Genomic DNA, 15,840 nt, shown 5'->3' with positions numbered 1-15,840 from the left:
TGTTAAATTTGGTGTTTTTCGATTTTGTTGTTTCTACTGTCCAGGCCGCGGGCGTGGCTTGCCCGACAGAAGGATACCACGGCTGCCACGGAAAGCATTTCATTTTCATTTTCATCTTTTCTATTCTTTCTATCTTTTTTTTCCCCCCTCGCGCTCTGACTGCCGCTGCCACACTCTCTCGCTCCCAGGGCTCTGTTAATTTGTCGTGCATTTTCAGCAGCAGCAGCAGTGGAAAACTCGGGAACAACAAACCCTAACAAAACCAAACTAAACCAAGCTAAAACAAAACCAACAAATTGAGGAAAAAATAGTGAAAAATCCGAATAAAAAACGAGGAAAACCCCAACGCGAAAGTTTCCTCACTAACTAAGGGATTTGTCTGCATGGTGGAGAGTATTGTGGGTGAGTCTGGCTTAAATGAATATTAATTGGGTTTGTTTTCGGGGGATAGCAGTGTGTGTCATCTGCTGAGTTGTGTGAGGCATCTGTTCCAGGGATAAGCGTCTGCACATGCATAGATAAACATAGTATATCAATAATAGAGATGCGATAATGTAGTGCAAAATCCTCATCAATAATACATGAAATTACGGAGTTTATAGAATGATTGTGAGAATGGGAAGGGAAATGTGTGTGGGAGATTGATGGGGATGAGCAAGCGTCTGAGATCAGACGAACAGACGGGCTGACAGACAGACATGGCTATATTGACTCGGCTGTGGATGCTGATCAAGAATATACATATGTGACTTTAAGGGACGGAGACGCTTCCTTCTGGGTGTTACGCACACATCCACTTATGTCTTTTAGTGGCATATCGTCTGTCTTTCAGAGAGAAATGACATCCTTTTCATGAAATTCATTGTCTTTCTCTACCTTGGGGCAATACGCCATTGCAGTTTGATCTGCTTTTATTTGCAAACGCATAACAATTAATAAAAGTCACCTTTCAGAATGCTCCTCTGGGCTATGTTCAATTTATATACTGAGCCCAAGCCTCCGGTGGCGATGGGGATCCATTCACAGTGTCCATTTCAAATCTCATACATCTCTGCCTCTGCCAGTTTCGATTATGGCCTCTTTCTGCCCCATGTGGAAGATTTTCAAAAGGTTAGACAGGCACACACTCATCAGCAGGGTGAAGGGGAGTGACAGACCTGGGGATGGACACACAATCACAAAGATAGTAGTGGCAAAAGGGCCGCAGCAAACAAAAGCTTCTGGTGGTGGTGGTGGTGGTGGCCACTTGGATTCCACTTCGGTCTGGTTTGGTCAGGATAGCATTGAGGGCGATCCTGTGGTCCTCCAGTCCCCCAGCTCATGCATATATGTATGTATGTATTTCCAATGCAAATTTGCCAGCCCGAGCGTTCAAATCAGAATCAAGCACACATGTGGATGGAGAGGCTCTGTGGCTGCTGTCCGGTTGGTAAAACAAAAGTAAAACAAAAGATGGAAAATTCTGAAGTGCTTAAAATGCGTTTTGTCAACATTAACCCGAAATGGCCGGACGGGAGATAAGCGTGACAGGAGAGTGTGGAGTGTGTATAGAGGGGGTGTGGGTGTGTGGGTGTGTGTTTTCTGGCGGAATGATTAATGCTGCTGAAATTGCTTTTGGATTTGTCGAGCAACGGAGCAACGGAGCAACGGAGCAACAGAGCAACCGAGCAACAGCTACAATGGGCTTAGCCTGGCTTGGCTTTGAGGCGGCTTTCAGGCCTGGCTGCCAAATGCACAAAGCCAACGAGGAGTAGGGGGTGTTTCTGCGTTGCCTGTTGCCTGTTGCCTGCTACAACCCTGAAGGACGCAACAACCCTCGAGCGTGGCATCTGGAGATGCAGCAGCGGCAAAAGGAATGAATAATTCAAATGGAGAATACAGTTTGAAGATGCATAGAGGCACCCGGAACGAGGCTATAGCCTCAGAAATAACGAGCACAAATCCCTAAGAGGACTCTGCAAACACGTTGGCAAAAGAGGGTGGGAGTGGGAGTGGGAGTGGCACTACCCTTGGAATAATTGCTGCGTGCATTGCCCCACCTTTGACAGGTGCACACTGCACACCGACTGCACACGGACTGCACACGGACTGCACACTCTTCGCTGATCATTAGGGGAGCACAGCACTCGTTTCGTGTGCTACGAATAAGAGTATATATTTTAGAGCTGCTTTATCGGATTAGACGGCTTTGAGCATTAGCACATTAGAGCATTAGGCGAATTATAACGGACGGGCCCATGCCACTACCCTCCAACCCAGTACGGGGGTGTGGCCTGCCCCCATTTTGGCCTTTTTCCATTTCCCATTTTCACGCTTTGCACGTATTTCTCCAACTAAATTAGATTGCGTGTGGCATGTGGCAGAGGTAACAAAACAGGTGCAGAGCCAGAACCGAAGCCCGTAGCCAAAAGGCAGAAGAAGGCAGGTGCAAACTGCGCTGTCGACAGCTTTGGCTCCAAAGTTACTCCATCGTCCAGCCACCCCGTTCGACCCCCACCGCCACAAAAGTAGTTAAAAACTTATGCACGGGATCGTAATCTCCTCTTTGGTGCAAATTAATAATGTTCCCTGCCAGCGCCGACAGAATCAGCACAAGAACAGAAAAAATTCTTGGCTAGAGCTTCAATATGGCTGAAAGCTGATGAAAGCGGGCAGAGAGGTGCAAAACTTTTATCATCCGTTGCTCGGTGATTAGCCCGGCTAAGAGGCAGACGCAGAGACAGAGGCAGACGAAGAAAAGGCGAAAAAAACCCATTATCCTAGTGGGTGAGAAAGTTTGTAATAAAATATTTAATAACATCCTGCAAAAACAAATGAATATGGACCCCTAGAATGGGTGGGGAAAATCGTAGAACGCTAATTGAAGTGGGGCTTATGAAACACAAAAGAAACTTCCAGGTGTACCGATTCATTGAGAAGGGGGATCCACAGATACAGTTGCATACAGTTCAGCCAAAAATTGAGTCGGAACAGGTACAAAAAGATTTAGCCTAAGATACCAGTATCCATACCTTAACGATGCAAACATATTCCTTATTTCTTCGCAAAATCAACTGAGATCTACCAGTAAAAGTCTTTGGTTTCATTGTAAAACTTATTCCCTTTAAAGATTGAACTTGGTTTTGAGCCATTTAGCAGAGTTCACTGACTTTACAAAGCCGCAAGTTCCTCAGAAATCTCGGGTGAATTTCAACAATGTTCGAAATGATAAAATATTCATTGCATACATAAGTTGACGAAACTTGCTTGCCGGCCAATTAAACTTTAATTAAATGACAACTTATCAAATTCCAGAGCAGACCAAACTACAGATACAGATACAGATGTACTCGTAGACACAGATACACACATACGAGTGCGGACAGTCCCACGGCGATTTCAATGTCAGTCAGTTGGCCAACCACTTCGGCCGATGGTCCGGGGGCCGAGGGCCGAGGGTCGAGGGTCGTGGTTCGGGAGACAGCCCCCGCCATCGCCGGTTAATGATGCGAGACCCAAGCAAAAGCGAAAGCGAACGCCGGAGCAGAAATCACAACCCACGCAAATCGCCGAAGCGTCAAGAGAAATCATTATAAGACAAGAGACTCTATGAGTTTCTAGAGCAGTAGCTCGTTGTCTCTCTGTCTCTCTCTCGGTCTCTCTCGCTCTCTGAGAGTTAAGCTAAGTGAATGAAAATGAAAAAGTGCTGGTGGCACACACAAGTTACGTGATCAGAATGATAAACCCCAGCTCACAGCAGACCTCTCAGGGGAGGGAGGATGGACACCAGACGGCACGGCGGTTACATATACGTACAAGTGGCCAGTGGGTGGTGGAAGTGGAAGTGGAAGTGGAACTGCGACTGGGTTCGGGTTGCCGTGTGGGTGGTTGGGGTGGTGGGGTGGGGTGGTTTTTGGAAATAAATTTGCATTGTATCTGCGCTTCGCTGGACTCTCTTTCTATTGTTTTAGCTTTTGTTTGATGGCCACAAATCTCAAATTAATTAAATTGTCACCGCTTGCGGGTCAGTATATGTATGTTAAAGCAAACCCGAATCCGAATCCAAATCCAAATCAAAATCAGAATTAAATTAGTTGGTCGCGGCAGCGGTGCGCAGAAATGAAAATGTTTCGCTGGTCAGAGATCAGCCCCTCCTTCCCCTCATGCGTGGCTCCACAAAAAACTTTTCTGACAGCGAACTGGCATTATGAAATTCGTACAGCTTTAATGGGCCTCGCAGATGTCACGGGCTTGTCATAGGCCAGAGTTCATGGCTGTGAAATCCGGCGCAAAACAGAAATGTAATTAAACTTTTAATGAAATTAATTAAAATGCCATCTCCATGACATCTGTGGGGGGAAATCTAACGATGATCTAGCTCTCTGCTCTGCTCTGCGGTTGCTGATCTCTCCCTTCGGCTGGAATCCTTTAATTGGTGGAATATTGGGGCCAAGTGGCTCCTTGGCTCTTTGAATGTGGTCATCACACACGGACACGACCCTGCTTATTTGTTAGAGAGAGAGAGAGAGAGAGAGAGAGAGAGCTGAAAAGTGAGAGCAGAGAACCTGCAACCGAACACCGCCCACCACCCGGATAGCCACAAACACGATTTCGGTTCACCTCCAGCTCCATGTGCATGTTAATGGAGGGGATATGAGGGATATTGTGTGTCATGCACTTCCACCCCCAGTGGCGGGGCGAACCCCACAAAAGCAGCAACAAAAAGCGATGGTAACCCCATGAGTAATTGTCTGTTGGAGCGGGCCAATGGACTAAATTGAGCAGCAACAACAGAAACAAAGTAAAGAAGCAGAAAAGAAGTACGTATAACGGTAAATGGAGAGAGCGAGTTGCAGAGAAAGCGAGGTGGGAGACAGAAGAAGCAACAGTCTGCTTTTGGCCCAGTTGGCAGGGTTGACAGGACACGGGACACGGGACACGGGACACGGGACACGGCCAGGGAAGCTCTAGCTTTAGTTCTTTTTGTTTTTTTTTTCGTTTGCGTAGTTTTATTTGGTTTTCCTTGAGTGACATTTTGGCTGACTGGTCTCCCGTCCCCGTCGCCGTCCCCGTCCTCGCCCTCGCCCCCCACTCCGCCCACGCAGCGCAGCGACGACACGTGCTGTTGGCAGTCGACGTGTTCGCTCATGTTTGCTTGTCTGCCTGTTTGCCGCTCCGCTGCCTCTCTTCTTCTATCGCGAGAGAGTGTTCATTAATTCGGGCCTCGGGGCACAGTGGTCCAAGGTACGTAAATATGAAAATGTTTGCTTAGTGTCGGTTTTCCTTGACCTGGAATCAATGTAAAGGACCTCCCCTTCAATGTATTGCGTATATTAATTTCTTTTGATGTGCCAGCAACCCTTGAGCACCCACTCAACCTTTGCACAGGGCATTTTTCACAGCGAAAAAACTGCTATTGGAATTTTATATCGTTATGCAGATTCATGCAAATTATTCCTGACAGGAATAACAGAAAAAAACAATTTCCGCGCCGCCAAAAAACCATTTAATTTCACAAATAAACTAAAATACCCCACATTGATTTGCGGACAAAGTATGCTATTCCATTCATTCGTGCAATATTATTGACAAATTACAATGAAATAGTTATGTTATGGAAAATTTTTGAAATTCCCATCGAACCCGGGGCTCCTGTGGCTCTGACTGTTGTTGTTTTTTCAATGAGGCCACCAAGCCCAGCAGCCCCACCGCTCCCCTCCTCCGAGTTCGATCATAAAAATTCCATCAGCATTGGAGCAATTCCATTAGCAAGAAATGATTGGATGCTCTCCAGCCCCTGGTATCCGTGGTCGAGGATGGTCGATATGCCACCAAAAATACCCAACGGGAACCAATGGAAGTGGATTGAAAAGCCATAAAATCATCTTTATCTTACACTTTCTCTTGCTTTTCTCTTGTTTTTCTTTTCGTCTTGACTTTTGCCGGCAGAAGGTACTTTTTTATGTCTAAGAATGCGGGCTGGAGCACTTTTAAAGTACTTTTTTTCTGTGTTCGGGAAAATGTTTTGGCTAAAGCTAAAAAATTACCTTCTGTATGAATTATTCCATCCTGTGAGCACATAATGAATGCGAATTGCTGCATCCTAATGACACTTTCTCCTATATAAACCTCCGAAGGGAACCTGATCTGACCTCACCACACACACGCACACACGCACACACACATTCCCTTTATGATTGTGTCCTCTAATTGAAATGTACGGCGAGAGGCCGGAATCCTATTAGACCGCCCCCCTGGAAACACGACCCTGGCCAGACCCTGGGGAAACATTCTCTATTCCCAATTAGGCGCTTCCAAACTGCCTCTCGACCATAATTTGGAAATGCAATTGCAATTGACAGACACGAAAATGTCCCCTGTATCTGCGGCAAAGGGGGGATTGATTCGTTCTAGAAGATATATCCGGTGATATTTTAGTGATTTTTAAGAGTGTCAGCAGAAAACGGGAGCCGTGCCGTAACAACAGGATGTGCCGGGATAATGTAATGCGAATTGCACACCTCCGACGCGTCGGCAGACAGCAGGCCTGCTGTCAAAATGGGCGACTAAGTGCGGCCCCGGGCGAGGCGGCACTAACGCAGACATCTGGGGATGGGGGCATGGCATGGCATGGATGCAGGTCCAGGTCCAGATGCAGCTGCTAAAGCCGCAGAATGCCAGGAACGCGCAGAATGACGAAATTACGGGGCCTGTGGGTTGGTGAGTTGGCTGGTTATGCGCTGGGGCTGGGTGGTTGTGTGGCATGTGGAATGCTGGGGGGAATTTGATAAGCAACTGCGCCACACATGCGAACCGCAGCTCCTGTCGGAGCCCCTACAGTTTCACAGGAGCAGTTGAGAGTGGTTGGAGTGGGGATGGGGGTGGCAAAATGGAAAAGGAAATTGAGTGTGTGTAATGCGTACTTATGGGGGACATTTTAAATGAAAATTTCTCTACCTTTTCCCGCTATCCTTTGGTTTCCCACCATACCATATGCCTTCCGCTAAGCAATTTCGATGGGATTGAAGTGCGGCGGCGATGGCAAGCAACAGGTGGGGCCGGAGGACACACACCTGGAGCCTGGAGGCTGCATACTTGCCCGGCATCCGCTCGTATGTTTCGCATATATTATTCTTCATCTTTCCTTCCAGCTTTTTCTTTCACTTATTTTCCCGCTCTTTTTATTAAATTCGTGCCTGTCTGCCTGGCCAGCTCTTGGCCTGGGTCTGGGGCTGGGACTAGGACTGGTAGTTACAGCTGGTGGATCCCACTGGAGGGAGGGAGAGTCAAGAGTAGTGAAACGTGGGCTCCATTTCATTTTTCTTGTGTTCGGAAGAGAACCAGACAATGAGACAGAAAGAGAGAGAGGTCAATCGGAAGCGGAAGAGACAGAGACAGAACAGACAGCCAAAGCGAAAACAAAACCAAACTAAAGAAACTCATGTCAGGGCTGTTATAGAAATATATTGATACGAGATTACTTGTCTCATTTCGAACTAAAAATGTAATCCATTTAATGTATTTTTCAAACTTCTAAACTACATATTTCTCCCAGTGTATCGAGCATACTCGTAAATTTATTGCCACAATGCGACAAATTCCGAGCGGTGAAGGTTTCCCCATCTTTCACGTATCCTCCACTCCACTCCACTCCACTCTCCTCTCCTCTCCATTCCTTCGGTGCACAAACGGAATGTTTGTTATGCTTCCTTTTGCCTCATCTGAACTCAAGTCGCGTTCGGTTCGGTTGCCCCACCGCCTGCCTGCCTGCCTGCCAGCCTGCCAGCGTGCCACTGTCATTGAAAATAAATTTGTCAACTTGCAGTTGCCATTGCATTCGCCATTCGCCAGTTTTTGCTCTCTAACTCACTCTCGACAGTCCCAGTGCACCGCAAACAGAGCTGTTGTGAGGCTGTCACTGGCTCCTCTCCTCCGCTGGCCACTTTCACAGCCTCTACACGATACGATTTCTACCGATGCTACTTTACTGTATTGCTAGGAAATTGTGCCCTTTTAGTAATGGATTTGTTTTTACAAAATCAACAACAGGAGTGCACTTAAGAATGACTCTATAGGCGAGAACCGATTGAAAAGGATTTTTCTTTTGTTTCCGGAACAGAGTTCTGGGTTTGCACGATCCATAGGTTGCTCTTTTTGGTGGAAGTCGGTGGAAAACGCATCGTTAGCAGCTTTGCGCTCCACGAACACCACAGTAAGCGGCAGTGGCAGTGGCAGTGGCAGTGGCAAAGGCAGTGCCAGTGGCAGAGTCATAGTCAGCGATGGCGACCACGACGTAGACGACTCTTACACATTTCATTTTATTGTCACGTACGCGTTTGGTTCGCAGTTTCTTTTTATGGTAGGTCGGTGCCGTCGGTGTCGGTCGCCCCCCCCTCCCTATATCCCACTCCCACCCATTTGGAGTTCTTTCAAATGGTGTCTATTGACATGGAGCCATATACGGACAGTTTACAGTTGTCTCGTCGGAGGCCAGAATCGAACGTCGAAGGCTGTTAGCACTCACTGGGTGTGGCCCATGAATGCGAATCGTTTTGTGTTGCGTCTGTCAAATATGTCTGCCATTTCGGTATGAATTTCTATATACGAACCGATGTAATTGATGGGCCTCTGGCAAAGCTGAAGAAAACCTTCAAAAGTAGTTGGCTCATACGCTGAGAGATGACATCATTATAACATAATACTAATTCCTTATACAAAAAAATGTTACTAACATGTTATTTATTCTAATAGTTAATCTTAATTAATCTTAGTTTGCTGATGCACTGCCTGATGTGGTCGACTGGCGATGTACATTTAAGCCGAATCGATTTAAAATGGCTCGCTCTGTCGCTCCCGGTTATATAATAAATATAACTATATTGCATCTCCACTTGGCACGTTCTTTCTTCCTGAAAATCACCAATAATGGGCAGTGTCGTATGAAATCCATCACTGAGCGCTGAGCAAGTTTTCCTGGTGAACGCGCCCAATGTTTTAAGCTACTCTTACAAAGGCTGTCATCAAATTCTCAATTGTAAAATTGTATCAATTATCCCGCGCCTGAAAGGCACCAGAAGTGCCTATGAATTTTGATATACGACTATGTCAGCTACTATAATTGGTGGGCGCCTGGCAGAGTTGGAGCGTGTCCAAAGCGTTGAAAATCATTTAATTACAGGCATACCAATCACTATTGATTTGTTGTTGTGTCTCTAGAGTGTCAGCTTAGGCTGCCAATTATAATTGTGAAATGTAATATAATACATCCTTCAGATGCATCTGTTGGCCTGTTTGTGTGGAGTTCATTTGCGTATATTTATCAGCTAATACTTTGCCCAACAAATAGCCACAGAAGTACAGGTCCTTGCTGGGTATCGGGCACCAAACTGGAGGACTGGCGATGCCAGTCGCTGAGGAGTTAAACAGTTGCCATAGTAAACTTTCTGCTGAACTTTCAGCTAAAAAGTGTTGCAACAACAAAAGGCAAGATGTAAAAGAGACTTGTACGGCTGTCAGCAATTTGGGAAACACCTGGCCAAGTAACGGGCAACTCCTGCTTACAGTTGGCTTTCAGCAAACAGCTAATTAAAATTCTATGGAACTGTAGAATGAGTTGAAGTATTTAGTCTTGGCGGCAGGGGGTGTGGCACCGTAGGAAACCGTTGCATTGACGCCCTAATTCACTTTTCCAACATCATTATTTACTCGTTTTTTGTCCGCATTTCTTCGTCATCCGTTTTGTGAAAGATAGTTTCCTGCGCGGAAAGCGTTTTTTTCCTCTTTCTTTTTTTGGCAGCAGACATGGCGATGATGCGGCAGGCAGTTGGTTGCAGCAACATGGCAGGAAACACTTATAAAGAGATGGGGAAAGTAACACACTTATTGCATTACTTACGCTAAATAACCGCTCACAAAGTGCCATTAGTGTTAGTGTGGGGCGTTGGGGCAGGTGCAACGATAGTGCTGCAGCGGGCAAGCTTCTTATTAAATACGTCCGAACGGTAAATGGAGCCAACAGGTAGGGAGTGGAAGGGAGATAATTAAAGAGCAAAATGTTGACAGACAAGGCTGGAACGAGCCGAGCCTGGAGGAACGAGTGGATGTCTGAAAATCCAGGAAAAATCAAGACAGACCTACCCGAAATATTCATACCAATGAATGCTGGCTTGTGTCACGTGTGGGTGTGCGTGTGTGTGTGTGTGAGTGCATTTCAGTGCGGTTAAACGGCATACAGAACACGCATACGTAAGCTATCAGAGGAGGTGGGGAGCTGCGAAGAGGAGACATTCCAGACTGTGTTGGATCGCCAGCCGTCTGCCTTGCTCTCTCTCTCCCTCTCTCTCTCTCCATTGAGCTTTGCATGAAATTTGCATGGCAGTACTTTATAGTCGAGCCCCCCACCCCCCTTTCTCACACTCTTTCTGTGTGTGAATTTCTGTATCTGGAAATGGAAAAATTCAAGAGATTCTTTCACTCATTTCTGCTGGCCGAGTATGCACTTTCTATTCCCATTTAATGACCATGCCCACTGAAAAGTGTTAAAGTGAAATACATACTAGCTACTATTTTCCAACTATTTTCCCCGCACCGTCGCAATACCTTAAATATTTTGCCAGGCAAGCTTACGTTTTCTTCTGTGTTGCGTTTGACTTCCCCGCAAAATATGCCTGTTGCCTGGCATAGAGCAAGAGGCAGGCTCAGAAATCTAATATGGCAGAAAACCCAATTAAAATGCTGCACAAGACAACACCAGAGACGCCGACAACACAGGCAACAAAAGGAGGCATCATCAAATAATTGCAGGGGCTGTGGCTGTGGCTGTGGCTATGGCCACAGACAAGTATAATCTCCGGTCCCGATGCAGCCAGCTGTGCACAGCCAGGCGCAGGGCGCAGCGCGATGGGCGTAGAGTGGGCCTGGGTATCGTTTGTGGCGCGTATCCTTGGGATATGCAGTGAAAAATTGTAAATTTAAAAATTTAAATTTAGGAACGAGCAATAAATTCAGAAACAATTACGTTTTATGGTTTCCATTGCTGTGTCTTTAAGCACTGGCGTCCTTTAAGGGACACGACTGAACGTTTCGAGAGCCCTCAGTGGAGGTTGACATGTGGGTTACTGGCTCAAGCCTGGGCCAAGTGCTTGCTTAGAGAGAAAATGCGGGCCTTCTTTGTGGAAAAGCTTTTAGTGAAAGTGGAAAATATGGAAATGCTATCTTGAACTTTGATCAATATCATTTTGAGCCCTGTTCCAACTCCTTCCGCTCTCGTTTCCCATTTCTCTCTACGCTTTTTTGGCAATAAAGTGCTAGAGGGGGTAAAACTAATCGCTGGCCAGCCATAAAAGGGGGCATCAGCATCTGGAAAAGTAATGGTCCAGCATAAAAAAGGAAAGCTGGGGAGAAAGATGGGAAAAGAAAGGCAGCTGCTGCTGGAAGCTGGTGGCAAACACATGTGGCTTTTGTTGCCTCTGAGGTTGCAGTTTCGTGTGACGTCTTAAGTGCATTCGGGTGCACAGAGGTTTCTGCTCTGGGAACACGAAACAGGGAACAGGGAACAGGATTTTGCTCCTGGCTAATGTTGAGCTGCCGCTTTGGCGGATCCGCTTTTATGGCAGCAATTTGCCGCAGACAAAGCCAACAGACATCTTTCCCTGGAGAGTCTCTATCCTTCCCTTTTTGTGTTAATTTAGGTCCGCACTTTATGATGGGGAGGAGCACTACAAGGAGGATATCCTGTTTACGGATTTTATGATTTTACAAAAGAAAATTACATATTGAAAAAAGGGAAAGACGTGGTTAAGAGTTTAAAGATTTCTAAGGAAATTTCACTTCTCTTAAGAAAAAAGGCTTGGACAAAGGTAGCTGTAAATCCTTTAAGTTTGAAATCAATCAGTCGATTGATTAAATATCTGTCAAATATTTCAAGCACAATCTGGCGAAGTCTGTAAACATGTTATTTATCGGTTCACCCATAAATGTATTCATTGCAAATTGAATTATGTTTGAGTTGCATTTTGTTGCTGTCCGTTTTGTATTTCTGCTGAAAATGGAGTTGATTCCATTTGAAATTCATTGAAATTTGGAAATGTTTTCATGTGATTAAATACGCTGTGCATCATTCAGACTCCAATTAAGTGGAGAACTGCGCTTGGAATCACATTTCTGAGTGCTCCGACTGCAGTCGTACGGCCAACCAGTCATTCAATTATTATCCGTTTATTCGGGGGAGGGGGGTTCCACTCCATCTTGTTTTCCCCCTTTTATCCGTCTTTATCTGTAGCTGTATCTGTACCTCCATCTGTATCTGTATCTGTTGTGCTGCCTTCATTGAATTTTATTTGCCAAGCTGCCTTTTGCTCAGCCCCTAGTAGTGCCAGACAAAAGTAGCTTACGGTTTTTTTTTCATTTTTATTTGGAAAGTAGATTTATCGATGGTCCTGCCAACTCGTATATAAACCGGTTACGAGGGCACGTCCCGTTGCCATAAAAATATGAGAGGAAATATTTCGGCCATGAGTGGGGGGCAGAAGCAAACTGCAAATTCCCCAGGCAGAATACATTTGTATGTTGTGCCTTTACTTCCGTTTGATTTGCGTTCATTTTGGGATCTACTTACAGAAAAGCTCCCTACTTTCAAACTTATTTCGATGTGAATATTCCTTTGAGTGTTTTGTCATTGAAGGAAAAGGCTTAAATACTTGGTCAGGGATTATAAAGCGATTCCTTGATGCATAACTTCACGCGATTATACACGCAAATCAACCCGCAAATCCTTTACCCTTAATGAATGCCTGGAATTTCCCCCCAGTTTAATTGCCGAAATTGTGAGTCAGGTGGGGCGGAGGGCGGAGGGTGGAGGGTCACTGAAATTGAAACCGCAACTGACGAAGATTATCTGCTTTGAGTCCACGGGAACACGTTCGTAGACCATATACCCGTTTCTGGCGTGACTGAGCGCAATAAAAACTTATTAAGCGATGCTGGGGACGTGGCTCCATAGCAAGCACAACGAAAGAAAGAGAGAACGAGGAAAAGCAAGAGAGGAAAAGGATAAATGGCAAAACATTTGGTAGAAATGTGTCGCTGCCCTTGGGGCCAGACCGTAATAAAAACGCGAGGACTAAAAAGAAATGAAAATATTGCGCATACGCCGCACTGGCTTCGCTCGCCTTATAATGGCCATTAATAATATATCGCTGCTTCCGCGTGGGCCCTGCTTCCCACACTCTTTCTCTCTCTCTCTAGTTCTCTTTCTCGTTCTCTTTCATTCCGGACAAGTGCGATAAACCGTTTAGCAGCATCCGGCTGCAGACAAAAGAGAAGAAAATGAGTGGAAATTGAGGAACAGTGAGAGGGAGCGAGGACGGGGAAATAGTGCAAACATAAGTACTCGAATGGAAATGGATTTTCTTGTTCAAATCCTCTCGCCACTCTGCTCCTCTGGGAGCGTAATTTTCATTCTAATTCGATTAATTAGGAGTGGGAAATTGTGCCCTGGGCTGGGATATCAATTGAGGTAATCAATGCAGTTCTAAGCCGAGTTTGCCGTAATCAGCTTACAATTTCACATTAAAGGCTTGGATTTCCGTTGTGCATTTGGTATTCAAATTCAAAGACGAAAATGTTTTCCAATATTTTGCCTCACAATAAGATAGATATTTCCTCATATGCACACACAATGGCTGTACGACAACAATGGCTTCAACAAAGTATAGAGAAAACTTTCCCGACATCGTGCTGCCCCGCCCCCCAGCCACTCCTACCATTCGCTTATTTGTGGCATCAACTGTGGAAAAAGTTTGCGCCAATAAATGAAAATGCGAAGTACGAAACGAAGAACAGGAAGAGCAGCAACAGACACATATGTTGAAATAAGTTGTCAAGCCAGAGCATGCCCCTACTCCTGGCCACCTATACAGCCCCTGCCACTGCCCCTCCGCTCCCTTCTATTTTGTGGGGCCATATATATAAATAGTTTTGCACTTGTCAGCCTCCCCCTCGCCGGCGATAAGGACAAAACATTGATAAACATGCCCACTCTCCATGACTCCGCAACTTCGTCATGATGACTCCACAGCTCTGCACGGCCGATTTCCCTCACCCCAACTCAACTTCAATATTCTTCTCTCCACACGCAGCTTCTGCAAAGGACGGGGTGTGGTGAGGGGGGGGGGGGATCGGTTAGCCAGGAACGAAGCGGATGCCAGGCAACGGCAATAACAATGCCATGCCCACAATTGCTTGGCTTGACAAAGCGACTGTCACACGGAGAGTACCCGCAGAGAAAAGGAGTACACTGTGAGAACAGTGGAAGAGCTCCCGGTGAGCGATATTTGTCTTTGTAGAGGGCCTCTGGTAGTCGTGTTAATGGATCTACATATGCCTCTAAATTGTTTGGTATCTCTTCGCTATTAGTTATGGTAGAAAAGGTGCATATAGGATATCTCAACAAATCTAATCAATCCGTCCGCAGGTCATTTTGGCTTGAATTCTCTGCTCCCAGTGCACCATAGTCGTTCGTATGTCAGCGCCGACGTGTGTTTGCTTTTGGTTAAGGTTGAGGTCGTCTTCGTTAGGTTTTAAGGACTCTGCTGGTTGGAAAAGGGGAGTAAAGGAGAAAGGACAGAGTGAGAAGACTGTCAGTGGGACATTTTGCTGTCAATAACATTTGAGCTACGACAAAGCCAGAAATTGCGGCGTAAGGATGGAAGTCTCCTCCTTCGGGGGCTTCAGTTCCATAGCACGGGAAATTTTTCACGCGTCACCTGTGGCAGATACTGCTCTCACCGCGGGGGACGGGGGTTCACTTTGCCTCAGTTTGCGGCCGGAGCGAGGCGTTTCTTCAGGCCTACTGCGGCTTCAGGTTGGAGTTGAATGAACTCGCTCCACATCGATTTCCCTGTGCATCCATGAGTGGCTTTGTGTTGCTTTGTGATGTGAATATCCTGTCACGGATGGCGTCGACCGGGATAAGCCAGAATAGGCAGCAGCTTGACATTCATTTGAAAACATTTTATTAGCATCGGACCACGCTTATCTCATGGATGCACTTTTGCCTGTCACAGACAGCAGGAGGGAAGGGGTCCGAGCCGCGACCGGGCCTTGGGCTGTTACCGACAGGACAATGATTGTCAGTCACAATAAACACAAACATTTGCCCCATCCTGGCTATGCCAGTGTTGGGCGGAGGAGGATGGCTGGGGCCAGGACGAGTTATCAGACCTGTTCTGTCAGGTACAATCGCCGGTTGTGTGGCATTCGTGACAGTCACGTCTCTGCTACGCGGCTTATAAATGACACTTTTCTGTGCTGAAAACTAGTTGTAGTGGATCGGGGCAGGGGCAATTACTATGTTTAGCCAATGATAATACGATACGTTTCAATGGGCTTCATGCGGATTATTTCATTAGGATCATGGGTCGTATTGTAATGAAAATTCACCTTTCCGCCTTTGATGACTCTGAATGGGTTGTAATGATGTCCTAGTGACGGGCTTAGCGGCCTAATTATGATGTTAATACACGTAATACTGGCTGGGATGTGTTATCACAGAGATAGGCAAATTATAGGCATTACAAGAGTCTCTAATTTGCAATTAAACGAGGACGAAAAGGGGGGAAAACCTACTCTAGAACGCAGTTTCTATGGCAGGATTGTTTCGATGTTATTGAAACGAACGAAAAGTCTACGTTTGGGCTACGACGGCTCTCGTCTTTTGATTTACGGAATATTTGAATACACAAAATAATTTACTTGCAATTCGATGCAGATAAATAGTCTTTGTGGTGCAACAATCTTATTAAATATTTTCTTGTACAATAAATTGGATTTCTATAGATGGCAGAGCATCATCTGCGTCGT

The 15,840-nt window shown here is 45.9% G+C and overlaps 1 protein-coding gene across 11 annotated transcripts in view; it reads left to right on the top strand.

The window, feature by feature from the left end:
* LOC108159054 (kazrin) overlaps positions 1-15,840 on the top strand; it is a 36,544-nt gene that overhangs the window by 476 nt on the left and 20,228 nt on the right. For 8 of the 11 annotated variants that reach the window (XR_004472596.1, XR_001775297.2, XM_033392415.1 and 5 more), the window contains exon 2: positions 218-402. The exons of 1 other annotated variant lie outside the window; for it this stretch is intronic. The gene's annotated coding sequence lies outside the window, so the exon portion shown is untranslated. The remainder of the gene's footprint in view (positions 1-217; positions 403-15,840) is intronic. 2 more of the 11 variants (XM_017291990.2, XM_017291989.2) reach the window with 1 other exon arrangement.

The sequence above is a fragment of the Drosophila miranda genome, chromosome 3 (assembly GCF_003369915.1).
Source record: "Drosophila miranda strain MSH22 chromosome 3, D.miranda_PacBio2.1, whole genome shotgun sequence".
In the NCBI taxonomy this organism is placed as follows: Eukaryota; Metazoa; Arthropoda; class Insecta; order Diptera; family Drosophilidae; genus Drosophila; species Drosophila miranda.
The sequence above is the reverse complement of the archived record's forward strand: the minus strand, read 5'-3'. Positions and strand labels throughout refer to the sequence as shown.